Raw genomic sequence first — 15,541 nt, 5'->3', positions numbered from 1 at the left:
AAGACATACCAAGCAAATTCTCTAGCAACACAGGAACACAGCCCTGAGCTCCAAGATACAGGCTGCCTAAAGTCACCCCAAAACCATAGACATCTCATAACTCATTACTGGACACTTCATTGCACTTCAGAGACAAGAAATACAGCTCCACCCACCAGAACACCGACACAAGCTTCCCTAACCAAGAAACCTTGACAAGCCACCTGTACAAACCCACACACAGTGAGGAAACGCCACAATAAAGAGAACTCCACAAACTGCCAGAATACAGATAGGACACCCCAAACTCAGCAATTTAAACAAGATGAAGAAACAGAGGAATACCCAACAGGTAAAGGAACAGGATAAATGCCCACCAAACCAAACAAAAGAGGAAGAGATAGGGAATCTACCTGATAAAGAATTCCGAATAATGATAGTGAAATTGATCCAAAATCTTGAAATCAAAATGGAATCACAGATTAATAGCCTGGAGACAAGGATTGAGAAGATGCAAGAAAGGTTTAACAAGGACCTAGAAGAAATAAAAAAGAGTCAATATATAATGAATAATGCAATAAATGAGATCAAAAACACTCTGGAGGCAACAAATAGTAGAATAACAGAGGCAGAAGATAGGATTAGTGAACTAGAAGATAGAATGGTAGAAATAAATGAATCAGAGAGGAAAAAAGAAAAACGAATTAAAAGAAATGAGGACAATCTCAGAGACCTCCAGGACAATATTAAACGCTACAACATTCGAATCACAGGGGTCCCAGAAGAAGAAGATAAAAAGAAAGACCGTGAGAAAATACTTGAGGAGATAATAGTTGAAAACTTCCCTAAAATGGGGAAGGAAATAATCACCCAAGTCCAAGAAACCCAGAGAGTCCCAAACAGGATAAACCCAAGGTGAAACACCCCAAGACACATATTAATCAAATTAACAAAGATCAAACACAAAGAACAAATATTAAAAGCAGCAAGGGAAAAACAACAAATAACACACAAGGGAATTCCCATAAGGATAACAGCTGATCTTTCAATAGAAACTCTTCAAGCCAGGAGGGAATGGCAAGACATACTTAAAATGATGAAAGAAAATAACCTACAGCCCAGATTATTGTACCCAGCAAGGATCTCATTCAAATATGAAGGAGAAATCAAAAGCTTTACAGACAAGCAAAAGCTGAGAGAATTCAGCACCACCAAACCAGCTCTCCAACAAATACTAAAGGATATTCTCTAGACAGGAAACACAAAAACAGTGTATAAATTCGAACCCAAAACAATAAAGTAAATGGCAACGGGATCATACTTATCAATAATTACCTTAAACGTAAATGGGTTGAATGCCCCAACCAAAAGACAAAGACTGGCTGAAAGGATACAAAAACAAGACCCCTACATATGCTGTCTACAAGAGACGCACGTCAAAACAGGGGACACATACAGACTGAAAGTGAAGGGCTGGAAAAAGATTTTCCATGCAAATAGGGACCAAAAGAAAGCGGGAGTAGCAATACTCATATCAGATAAAATAGACTTTAAAACAAAGGCTGTGAAAAGAGACAAAGACAGTCACTACATAATGATCAAAGGATCAATCCAAGAAGAAGATATAACAATTATAAATATATATGCACCCAACACGGGAGCACCGCAATATGTAAGGCAAATGCTAACAAGGAGAAATTAACAATAACACAATAATAGTGGGAGACTTTAATACCCCACTCACACCTATGGATAGATCAACTAAACAGAAAGTTAACAAGGAAACACAAACTTTAAACGATACAATAGACCAGTTAGACCTAATTGATATCTACAGGACATTTCATCCCAAAACAATGAATTTCACCTTTTTCTCAAGCGCACATGGAACCTTCTCCAGGATAGATCACATCCTGGGCCATAAATCTAGCCTTGGTAAATTAAAAAAATTGAAATCATTCCAAGCATCTTTTGTGACCACAATGCAGTAAGATTAGATCTCAATTACAGGAGAAAAACTATTAAAAATTCCAGCATATGGAGGCTGAACAACACGCTGCTGAATAACCAACAAATCACAGAAGAAATCAAAAAAGAAATCAAAATTTGCATAGAAATGAATGAAAATGAAAACACAACAACCCAAAACGTGTGGGACACTGTAAAAGTGGTTCTCAGGGGAAAGATCATAGCAATACAGGCATACCTCAAGAAACAAGAAAAAAGTCAAATAACCTAACTCTACACCTAAAGCAACTAGAAAAGAAAGAAATGAAGAACCCCAGGGTTAGTAGAAGGAAAGAAATCTTAAAAATTAGGGCAGAAATAAATGCAAAAGAAACAAAAGAGACCATAGCAAAAATCAACAAAGCCAAAAGCTGGTTCTTTGAAAGGATAAATACAATTGACAAACCATTAGCCAGACTCATCAAGAAACAAAGGGAGAAAAATCAAATCAACAAAATTAGAAATGAAAATGGAGAGATCACAACAGACAACACAGAAATACAAAGGATCATAAGAGACTACTATCAGCAATTATATGGCAATGAAATGGACAAATTCTTAGAAAAGTACAACTTTCCAAAACTGAATGAGGAAGAAATAGAAAATCTTAACAGACCCATCACAAGCACAGAAATTGAAACTGTAATCAAAAATCTTCCAGCAAACAAAAGCCCAGGTCCAGACGGCTTCACAGCTGAATGCTACCAAAAATTTAGAGAAGAGCTAACACCTATCCTACTCAAACTCTTCCAGAAAATTGCAGAGGAAGGTAAACTTCCAAACTCATTCTATGAGGCCACCATCACCCTAATACCAAAACCTGACAAAGATCCCACAAAAAAAGAAAACTACAGGCCAATATCACTGATGAACATAGATGCAAAAATCCTTAACAAAATTCTAGCAATCAGAATCCAACAACCCATTAAAAAGATCATACACCATGACCAAGTGGGCTTTATCCCAGGGATGCAAGGATTCTTCAATATCCGCAAATCAATCAATGTAATACACCACATTAACAAATTGAAAAATAAAAACCATATGATTATCTCAATAGATGCAGAGAAAGCCTTTGACAAAATTCAACATCCATTTATGATAAAAACTCTCCAGAAAGCAGGAATAGAAGGAACATACCTCAACATAATCAAAGCTATATATGACAAACCCACAGCAAACATTATCCTCAATGGTGAAAAATTGAAAGCATTTCCTCTAAAGTCAGGAACAAGACAAGGGTGCCCACTTTCACCATTACTATTCAACATAGTTTTGGAAGTTTTGGCCACAGCAATCAGAGCAGAAAAAGAAATAAAAGGAATCCAAATTGGAAAAGAAGGAGTAAAACTCTCACTGTTTGCAGATGACATGATCCTCTGCATAGAAAACCCTGAAGACTCCACTAGAAAATTACTAGAAATAATCAATGATTATAGTAAAGTTGAAGGGTATAAAATCAACACACAGAAATCCCTTGCATTCCTCTACACTAATAATGAGAAAACAGAAAGAGAAATTAAGGAAACAATTCCATTCACCATTGCAATGAAAAGAATAAAATACTTAGGAATATATCTACCTAAAGAAACTAAAGACCTATATATAGAAAACTATAAAACACTGGTGAAAGAAATCAAAGAGGACACTGATAGATGGAGAAATATACCATGCTCATGGATTGGAAGAATCAATATAGTGAAAATGAGTATACTACCCAAAGCAATTTATAGATTCAATGCGATCCCTATCAAGCTAACAACAATATTCTTCACAGAGCAAGAACAAATAATTTCACAATTTGTATGGAAATACAAAAAACCTCGAAGAGCCAAAGCTATCTTGAGAAAGAAGAATGGAACTGGAGGAATCAACCTGCCTGACTTCAGGCTCTACTACAAAGCCACAGTTATCAAAACAGTATGGTACTGGCACAAAGACAGAAATATAGATCAATGGAACAAAATTGAAAGCCCGGAGATTAATCCACGCACATATGGACACCTTGTCTTTGACAAAGGAGGCAAGAATATACAATGGATTAAAGACAATCTCTTTAACAATTGGTGCTGGGAAAACTGGTCAACCACTTGTAAAAGAATGAAACTAGACCACTTTCTACCACCATACAGAAAAATAAACTCAAAATGGATTAAAGATCTAAACGTAAGACCAGAAACTATAAAACTCCTAGAGGAGAATATAGGCAAAACACTCTCCGACATAAATCACAGCAGGATCCTCTATGACCCACCTCCCAGAATATTGGAAAGAAAAGCAAAAATAAACAAATGGGACCTAACTAAACTTAAAAGCTTCTGCACAACAAAGGAAACTATAAGCAAGGTGAAAAGACAGCCTTCAGAATGGGAGAAAATAATAGCAAATGAAGCAACTGACAAACAACTAATCTCAAAAATATACAAGCAATTCCTACAGCTAAATTCCAGAAAAATAAATGACCCAAACAAAAAATGGGCCAAAGAACTAAATAGACATTTCTCCAAAGAAGACATACAGATGGCTAACAAACACATGAAAAGATGCTCAACATCACTCATTATCAGAGAAATGCAAATCAAAACCACTATGAGGTACCATTTCACACCAGTCAGAATGGCTGTGATCCAAAAGACTACAGGTAATAAATGCTGGAGAGGATGTGGAGAAAAGGGAACCCTCTTACTCTGTTGGTGGAAATGCAAACTAGTACAGCCAGTATGGAGAACAGTGTGGAGATTCCTTAAAAAACTGGAAATAGAACTGCCTTATGATCCAGCAATCCCACTGCTGGGCATACACACTGAAGAAACCAGAATTGAAAGAGACACGTGTACCCCAGTGTTCATCGCAGCACTGTTTATAATAGCCAGGACATGGAAGCAACCTAGATGTCCATCAGCAGATGAATGGATAAGAAAGCAGTGGTACATATACACAATGGAGTATTACTCAGCCATTAAAAAGAATACATTTGAATCAGTTCTAATGAGGTGGATGAAACTGGAGCCTATGATACAGAGTGAAGTAAGCCAGAAAGAGAAACACCAATACAGTATACTAATGCATATATATGGAATTTAGAAAGATGGTAACAATAACCCTGTATACGAAACAGCAAAAGAGACACTGATGTATAGAACAGTCTTTTGGACTCTGTGGGAGAGGGAGAGGGTGGGATGATTTGGGAGAATGTCATTGAAACATGTATAATATCATATATGAAACAAGTCGCCAGTCCAGGTTCGATGCATGATACTGGGTGCTTGGGGATGGTGCACTGGGACGACCCAGAGGAATGGTATGGGGAGGGAGGAGGGAGGAGGGTTCAGGATGGGGAACACATGTATACCTGTGGTGGATTCATTCCAATATATGGCAGAACTAATACAATATTGTAAAGTTTAAAAATAAAATAAAATTTAAAAAAAATGATAGGAGAAAAAAAATAAAATAAAATAAAAACTAAAAAAAAATCTTAAATTTTGGTGAAGTGCAATTTGTCTCTTTTTCTTTTGTCATTCATTATTTTGATCATAGCTAAGAGTTGGACATGACTGAGTGACTTCACTTTCACTTTTCACTTTCATGCATTGGAGAAGGAAATGGCAACCCACTCCAGTGTTCTTGCCTGGAGAATCCCAGGGACGGCAGAGCCTGATGGGCTGCTGTCTATGGGGTCACACAGAGTCAGACATGATTGAAGTGACTTAGCAGCAAGAAGGTTTTAACTAACTACATGTCATGAAGATTCATTCCCATGTTTAATTCAAATAGTTATATAATTTTAGCTCTTACATTTAGGTCCATGATCCACTAGGAATAATTTTTGTATGTGTGATATAAGAAAGTGATTAAAATTAATTTTTTTGCTTGTATACATACAGTTGTCTCTTTGTTGAAAAGACCACTCTTTCCCTACTGAATTGTCTTGGTACATTTGTTGAAAATCAATTGAGTTACATCTGTATTCTAAGAAAGTGAGAGGAAAACACGTTACAATGTCATGTGCATCAGATCAGATGAGGGAGTTGCTCAGTCGTATCCGACTCTTTGTGACCCCATGAATCACAGCACACCAGGCCTCCCTGTCCATCACCAACTCCCGGAGTTCACCCAGACTCACGTCCATCGAGTCAGTGATGCCATCCAGCCATCTCATCCTCTGTCGTCCCCTTCTCCTCCTGTCCCCAATCCCTCCCAGCATCAGAGTCTTTTCCAATAAGTCAACTCTTCGCATGAGGTGGCCAAAGGACTGGAGTTTCAACTTGAGCATCATTCCTTCCAAAGAAATCCCAGGGCTGATCTCCTTCAGAATGGACTGGTTGGGTCTCCTTGCAGTCCAAGGGACTCTCAAGAGTCTTCTCCAACACCACACTTCAAAAGCATCAATTCTTCAGTGCTCAGCCTTCTTCACAGTCCAACTCTCACATCCATACATGACCACTGGAAAAACCATAGCCTTGACTAGATGGACCTTTGTTGGCAAAGTAATGTGTCTGCTTTTGAATATGCTATCAAGGTTGGTCATAACTTTCATTCCAAGGAGTAAGCGCCTTTTAATTTCATGGCTGCAGTCACCATCTGTAGTGATTTTGGAGCCCAGAAAAATAAAGTCTGACACTGTTTCCACTGTTTCCCCATCTATTTCCCATGAAGTGATGGGACCGGATGCCATGATCTTCATTTTCTGAATGTTGAGCTTTAAGCCAACTTTTTCACTCTCCTCTTTCACTTTCATCAAGAGGCTTTTGAGTTCCTCTTCACTTTCTGCCATAAGGGTGGTGTCATCTGCATATCTGAGGTTATTGATATTTCTCCTGGCAATCTTGATTCCAGCTTGTGGTTCTTCCAGTCCAGCGTTTCTCATGATGTACTCTGCATATACCTTAAATAAACAGGGTGACAATATACAGCCTTGACGTACTCCTTTTCCTATTTGGAACCAGTCTGTTGTTCCATGTCCAGTTCTAACTGTTGCTTCCTGACCTGCATACAAATTTCTCAAGAGGCAGATCAGGTGGTCTGGTATTCCCATCTCTTTCAGAATTTTCCACAGTTTATTGTAATCCACACAGTCAAAGGCTTTGGCATAGTCAATAAAGCAGAAATAGATGCTTTCTTATTTTAACAAAAACCCAATGTAACTTTATATGTGTGTGTGTATTTGTATTTATATGTATGCCTAGTTATGCCATATTTGTATAGAGATGCATTTTGCATTCCTGCTTCCTGGCTGTTGTTCCATTGTCTTCAGATGTCCTGACGTCCCTGATGCACTGATAACAGTCAGTGCAGCCCCTGTTTGTATAATTGATAGTTACTTCTTCTTAGCACTACCAATGTTTATATTGCCCTTTGAGATTTCAAAGGGCTTCCACCATGTCTAAAACTATTTTTAGCTGAATTTACAATCTGGCCTCTCATACATTTCCTTTGTGTATTCTCTTGCTTCTAGCCAATTAAAATTTTCATTTTCACAAGTTACAAGATATTTTTCTTTAGTACTCTTGCTGTACATCTAGCCAAATCACTTGTTTGCTTTTTACCAGGCACTGTGGGTCTAAACTTTTCACCTTAACATAAATTAATGGCAGAAAAAAAGATCATGATAAGATAAATAAACAGGTTGAAAAATTTAAAAGGAAAAGAATTGGCTCAGTGGCCATGATAAAAGCCATAAAAAGCATGAGATGGAACACTGATATTTACAAGCCTAAATCTACTTTGCCAACAAAGATCCGTCTAGTCAAACTTATGGTTTTTCCAGTAGTCATGTATGGATGTGAGAGTTGGACTATAAAGAAAGCTGAGCGCCAAAGAATTGATGCTTTTGAACTGTGGTGTTGAAGAAAACTCTTGAGAGTCCCTTGGACTACAAGGAGATCAAACCAGTCAATCCTAAAAGAGATGAGTCCTGAATATTCATGAAAGGACTGATGCTGAAGCTGAAACTCCAATACTTTGGCCACCTAATGCAAAGAACGGACTCATTGGAAAAGACCCTGATGATGGGAAAGATTGAAGCCAGGAGGAGAAGGGTGTAACAGAGGATGAGGTGGTTGGATGGCATCACTGACTCAATGGACATGAGTTTGAGCATGCTTCGGGAGTTGGTGATGGACAGGGAAGCCTGGGATGCTGCAGTCCATGGGGTCGCAGAGTTGGACATAACTGAGCGACTGAACTGAACTGAAAGCTAGAGAACAATATGCAATGGTTACTCTGACAGCTTTACTCCTTTATCATGATGCTCTCTGGATTACACTGGATGATCAACCACAACAAAAACCTATTTATTGTGCTGTTTGGGGGTACTGCAGTGGATCCATTTATCTAGGTGCTAAACTCTAGGAAATGACCAACTGAATCAACCATTCAAAGTGGAACATGTTAGTCTGAAAATTGCAAACTTTTTAATGATTAACTAATTCATATTAGCCCTTTGGTAAACTATTTAACTCTTTGCAAATGGCCCTTATAATACCCAGGACTAAGTAACCATTTTTTGGTAAGTTATACACATAATACCCCACCCATGTGTGCATAAACTAAGATTATACATGCTGGCAGTTCTCCCTACCACCAAAACATACTTTTTCTACATTAAATATTTCCCATTAGAAATAAACCAACTTATAACCTACTGCTGATCCAGTAATATCTATCCTCCACCACTATTTCACAGAATTTGGTTATACTTACAAAGTAATATTCTGCTACCATTCAGTCATGTTTTCTCAAAATAACATTGTGAAGTGGTTGTGGTTTTACAAGGAAAAAAAAAAGATGTCTAAGTAAATGTTTACATTGTCTCTCTCTCTCTTATACACAGGCACAAACACATACAATTTTGCCTTAGAACCTGGCATCTAGGATACAAGTTATTCGTTATAAAAATCACCAGGTGTCCATCTTATAACATATTAAGTTACAAGAACAAAAACCAAAATCTATAAGAAGATAGTCTAGCCTGCTTAACATTCACTAAATATTGTTTACCTTTCATTGACAAGTCTCCCAAGCAGATGTCAACAAAACTGCTTTCTCTGATTCAACTCAAAATTTTGCTGAACGTGTATTAGGTGACAGGAAACATGAACGCAAAGATATGCTCTCTACTGTCAAGTTTAGTTGCGAGATAGACATGTACACACTGAGAATGGTTTAGAGGGTGAATAGGATGATACGGAACCAAAAGGTAAGAGGTGATTTATTCTATTTAGGTAGGGGTAAGGTGTAGAGGGAGGGCGGGGAGTCATGAAGGATTACTAGAATAGATAACATTTAAGCTCGATCTTGACTTTCCAGATGAGTGTGATTTCACCAGGAAGAAAATGAGGACAATGAAACAAAGAGGACAATAAGGAAAAAATAAGAATTAATATATCTATTTATAATAAACATAAAATTAGATAGTATAGTCACAGAATCCTAAATAGAGAGCCAGGATGTATTTATGAAAAAGTTATGCTGGGAAAGATGGTAGAGCTCTTCTGGGAAGTGTTCAATTCATCATTAGAAAATAAATCCATGTGTTCCTATGTGATGAATTTCTGACCTGTGCTTATGCACCACTGGAACTGGCAAAGGGCAGAAATGAGGCAGGAAGCAAAACGAGAACAGGAGGCAACCCCTGGATACACTGAGTGCACTGAGTGATGGCATCAAGACAACTCAGTGAGTGAGCCTGGTAGGAGGCCTGTAGAATCAATGGAGGGAGGAGAAAATAAATAAATCAGAGAAAGCAAAAGGGAACTCAGAGGTTCCTGGATGATCTCACAAGCAGACCTTTGGCTACTTGCCCTCCTAAAAATAGAAGCATTACCAGAGACTTTTGGCAGGATGCCAGTGACCCTGAGCTCAGAGTTCAGGGAAGAATTCTTCAGTTGGAAATGCTTGAAATCAAGGGTGAATGACTGTTTTAATGACAGGCAACATGATTTAGTGTTCAAGAGTTTAGACTCAGGCCACCACTTTCTGTTGGACTTAGAATAAGCAACTTAATCTCTGTTTACCTTTGTTTTTTCATTTCTAAAATGGGGAAATAATAGTGTCTACCTCACAGAACTGTTAACATAGATTAGAATGTTAATATGTGTAAAGAACTCAGAACAGCCAGGATCCAGGCAGAGAAACCAAACCCTAGGAACCTATTTTCAAGTATGTTGGATGTGCTGAAAGATTAAACGGGACAATGAAGCAATTCAGACATTAACAAACAGAGAAAGTCTCTCTGCCCTATAGGTCTGGAAGCAAAGGGAGGAGGTAGTTTAAGCAGTACTTAAGAGCTAGAGCTTTCTGGAAGAAGCTGGAACATAAGAAAGACACAGTGACTTCTGGATATCCTACTGGAAACATACATAAATATGAGGATGTAGCCTGGCTCCAGACCTGCAGCCTTCTGCCACTGTCTATTTTCTGAAATGTGTTAGAAGTCAGTTGGTAACAGAGTCTAGAAAATATAGTTATCTGGGAAAGTAGGAGGGCAGGAAATAGATCTGATACCAAGTAGTCAAGTGACTGGAAGGTCCCTCAATAAATGTTAGCAGCTATTATTATATTTTATGTTTGATCTGGGATACAGCAGTCACTTTGCTTCCCTCTACCCAGGAAATGATGATTCTGGGCTGATTCTAAATTCTTCTGTGAGAAGCTTCCAGTTATAGCTATAAATAAATTCTGAAATTTGGAATAAAAGTCAGTGCCAGAGGAATCAGACAGTAGCTGACATCATGAGACTGGCCATAGAGTACATGGAGAAGGTAAAGAAAACCTGAAGATGAAGCATTAGGAAACACTGACATTTAAAAGAAAGAGGAAGATACAAATCAGAAATGGAGCATAATTTGTAAAAACACTGAATCACTGTGATATACAACTGAAACTAATAAAATATTATAAATCAACTATACTTCAATTTTTAAAAAAGCATCCAAATTGAATAAGAAGTAAAATTGCCTTCATTTGTAGATGACATAGTATATACTTAAAGATTCCATTAAAAAACCTCCTAGAACTAATAAACAAATCCAGTAAATTTGCAGGATTCAAAAGTAGTATACAAAAAAGCAGTTGTGTTTCTATGAACTATCAGAAAAAGAAATTAAGAAAACAACCCCATTTACAATAGCATCAAAAGAATAAATACCCAAGAATAAATTTCAACAAGGAGGTGAAAGATCTGTACACTGAGAATTATAAGACATTGTTGAAAGAAACTGAAGAAGGCACAAATAAATGGAGATGTTCCATGTTCATGGATTAGAAAAAATGAGTTCTGGAGCTCTAAGGTACAACCTGGTGAATATAGTTAGTAATACTGTATTATATATTTGAAGTTACTAACAGAGTAGGTCTTAAATGTTCTCACCACAAAAAAAGTAGTACTTTTGTGATGTGATGTTGGTGTTAGCCAATGCTATGGTGGTAACAATTTGGCAACATATGGGTGTATCAAATCAACACACTGTATACTTTAAACATACAGAAAGTTATATATGTCAATTATATCTCAAGAAATCTGGAAAAAAAATACACAGAGGATCCTTTTCTGTCATCCCTTCCTTGAACTCCTATTACACTGATAGTTGAAACTGAACAGTCTCACTGCCTCTGATATTTTCAGATATACTGATTTTTTTGTTCCCAGATTTCAGCCTTGATTACTAGGATTAGATCTTATGTTTATTTTACAGTCATCACCTTCCCAATGTGCCCAACACACATTTAGCAGTCATTATAAGTGTAGGGGTGAGAACTTCTAAAGAAGACAGTTTCTCTTGGTAACTAAATAATAGACCTAGAAGCCCCTGAGGATATCCAATTACTCTCCCCTTTTGGTCCAACTCTGAAATTAAAGAAATCTCTGCTTTCTTCTGCCTAACTCACTGAGCTTACTTAGCTCACACTGTTCCCCTGTGGAGGTAATTAGACTGAGGAATAGAGTTAGATGCGATGAAGCAGAACTAAGCAAGACTGAACAACTATATGCCTTAGCTTCATCTTATTTGTTCAACTATAGCCAGCCCCACTTCCAACCTGACTGTGTCTACTGCTATGATTATCAATCACTGCTTTTCTGCTTCAACTGTCAGGAAAGCCACATGTATAGAAATCCAGCCTTACATTCCAAGTTTTCTGTTCAGAAAAAGGCATGGGATATGGATGATGGACTAGATTTCAAATTCTATTTTTGTCACTTACTAGCTGAGTGACCCATGGGGTTGCAAAGAGTCGGACACAACTGAGCGACTTCGCTTTCACTTTTCACTTTCATGCATTGGAGAAAGAAATGGCAACCCACTCCAGTGTTCTTGCCTGGAGAATCCCAGGGACGGGGGAGCCTGGTGGGCTGCCATCTATGGGGTCACACAGAGTCGGACACTACTGAAGTGACTTAGCAGTACAGCAGCAGCAACTGAGTGACTGTATATTCGTTTCCTAGGGATGCCATAATAAAATATCATAAACTTGGGACTTCCCTGGTGATCCGGGGGTTAAGAATCTGCCTTGAAATGCAGGGGACATGGGTTCAATCCCTGGTCAGGGAACCAAGATCCCACATGCCACAGAGCTACTGAGTCCATGCAGCACAACTAGAGAGTCTGTGCTTCACAATGAAAGATGCCATATGACGCAACCAAGATCCTATGTGCCACCAAATAATTGTTGTTGTTCAGTCACTAAGTTGTATCCAACTCTTTGCGACCCCATGGACTGCAGCATGCCAGTTTCCCTGTCCTTCACCATCTCCCTGAGCTTGTTCAAACTCATGTCTATTGACTCAGTGATGCCATCCAACCATCTCATCCTCTGTCGCCCACTTCTCCTTCTGCCCTCAATCTTTATAAATAAAGAAATATTTATGTAAAATATCATAGATGTGGAGGTCTAAAACAACAGAAATTCATTATCTCACAGTTCTGGAGGCCAGAAGTCTAAAATCAGAATGCCAGAAGCCCCATGCCCCCTCTGAAGTCTGTAGGGGAATCATTCATTGCCTCTTCCTAGCTTCCAGTGGTCTAACTAGTCTAAAAGCAAACACCTTCCTTCCAGATGGAAAGTCATTCAGTGGGTAGCTCCATTGTGTTCAGCCCCTCGTTTCGCTCTCATTCAAGCAAGCAAAAGGCTAAAGAGAGGACGCCTTCTTTCCTTCAGACAGTGAAGTTTCTCGCTCAGCTCACTTCCCATCTCTACGTTAGAACAAGGGCAGGGGTTACTGGACATGAGGGTTTGCTGTTCATGTGAAGCAGTAGCACCCTCCAGGATTTATAAATCTGAAACAATCTTGTTGTCTTTTCTGTAATTAGGATGTAAGCCAGCCCATGTCAGGCTGACTCATTCAGCGACCCAGGCACCGTGACTGCTCCAGAAATGTGGTGCCGAGTCTGGGGCATAAATAGAACAAAGGAAAGATTTTCCTGAGAGAAAACCTTGAAAGCCAAGAAACGATAACCTTTTCTCACACTGAGGGGTGGGGGCAGGAGAGTAGTAAAACAGCAAACAAACCCATGTCCTTCCTTAGGCTTTCCTGTCTTCAAAGGGATTCGAGGCTCATGTGTGTTCCTTCCCAGGCATGGCCTGACAACGTTAAAACTGCCTAGCGGGCTCCCCATGCCATCAGACACTTACCAGGTTGTTAGTTTATGTCCCTACAAGACAAATATCCTAACCCAGTACCTCTTTCCTCCCATGTTCACGCACAGGAACCTTGTAAAGAGTTTACAGAACTGACCATTTGCGTATCCTCTAGGGTTACTCCTCCACTGACAAGAGGCAGCCTTGGAGAGAGAAGCATCTTTCTAGGGAGTAGGACACACAGGACAGAGTCACTGTCCCTTATATGGTGAGTGGCCGTCATGCTTTCCTCCTTTCTCCTCTGAAGCCTTTCCAAATTAACCTTAAATGTGTGCTTGTCACTGAACTACTGGCGTCGCTTAGCTAAAATCCTTTGGAACTTGGCATTCAGTTGGGTATATCTTTCCTTTTCTCCTTTGCCTTTTGCCTCTCTTCTTTTCTCAGCTCTACTCAGACAACCACTTTGCCTTCTTGAATTTCTTTTTCTTGGGGATGGTTTTGGGCACTGCCTCCTGTACAAGGTTATGGACCTCTGTCCGTAGTTCTTTAGGCACTCTGCCTACCAGAGCTAATCTCTGGAATCTACTTGTCATCTCCAAAGTATAATCACAAAGGATTTGATTTAGATCATACCTGAATTGTCTAGTGGTTTTCCTTACTTTCTTCAACTTAAGGCTGAATTTTTCAATAAGGAGCTCATGATTTGAGCCATAGTCAGTTCAGAGTTGGGTCATAAAGAAGGCTGAGTGCTGAAGAATTGATGCTTTTGAACTTTGGTGCTGGAGAAGACTCTTGAGCGTCCCTTGGACTGCAAGAAGATAAAACCAGTCAAATCTAAAGGAAATCAACCCTGAATATTCATTGGATATTCAACTAATGTTGAAACTGAAGCTCCAATACTCTGGCCACCTGATGCAAAGAGCTGACTTATTGGAAAAGACCCTGATGCTAGGAAAGACTGAGGGCAGGAGGAGAAGGGGACGACAGGAGATGGTTGGATGGCATCATTGACTTGATGGACATGAGTTTGAACAAACTCCAGGAGATAGTGAAGGACAAGCAAGCCTGGCGTGCTGTAGTCCATGGGAGAGTCCATGCAAAGAGCCAGACACAACTGAGCAACTGAACAATAGCTAATATTAATAAGTGACATTGTCACATGATCACTTCTATTAGTTCATACTTCGTTCTCTACTCTGCTTCCTCTGTGAGTGCTTTGCTTTCCTGTTGCAGCTCTTAGTCCCCTCAGCCTTGCAGCATAGCTCAGGTGTGAAAGCCTATATCTCTCATTATATTATAAATCCCTTAATATAAGGGATTCCATGCACCACTCATCACCTCCTCCCAAAGGCCTTGCATCTTGCTCAAAAATTCTTGTTGAATAAAAAATACAGAGGTGCTTTTATGGGATTTTTTTCATTTAATATGTCCATAAATTCTTGACAGACACTGCTTTTCTTTGGAAATACCTATTTCCAGTATGCCATGCTCTTCTTCCCTTCTATCAACACACCCATAAACACACACATTCACACTTTGTAGTTCAAGAAAAACTATCAACCAGTTAATAAGTATTTCATGAGCTACACCCAATAAGACCCCAGCTCTGTTGCTCCTTGATATGTATTATCTTTCTGATGTAAACACACATATGCATTTAAAGAATGAAGAAAGCAAAAACAATAATAACAATAAAAATCAAAGATCAAACAGCCAAAAAAGACAAAATCTGCTATATTACTCCTGGAATTCCAGGAAGCAATCCTAATGCTACCTTCATATAAGAATAAATGAGGGGACTTCCCTGGTGGTCCAGTGGTTAGGTATCTGTTGCTACCTTTACCCTTAGAAATACCCCAGGACCCTTTTGCTTCTTTAGAAGCATTTGAGGGTAGAATAAGCCCTTCCTTCAGAGAGGCATTCAAGCCCCAACAGGGGATGAGAGGCTCTACAATTAACTGAAGAAGAGAGAGAA

Source organism: Bubalus kerabau, chromosome 18 (assembly GCF_029407905.1).
Source record: "Bubalus kerabau isolate K-KA32 ecotype Philippines breed swamp buffalo chromosome 18, PCC_UOA_SB_1v2, whole genome shotgun sequence".
Taxonomy (NCBI): domain Eukaryota; kingdom Metazoa; phylum Chordata; class Mammalia; order Artiodactyla; family Bovidae; genus Bubalus; species Bubalus kerabau.
Note: the sequence above shows the minus strand (reverse complement) of the source record.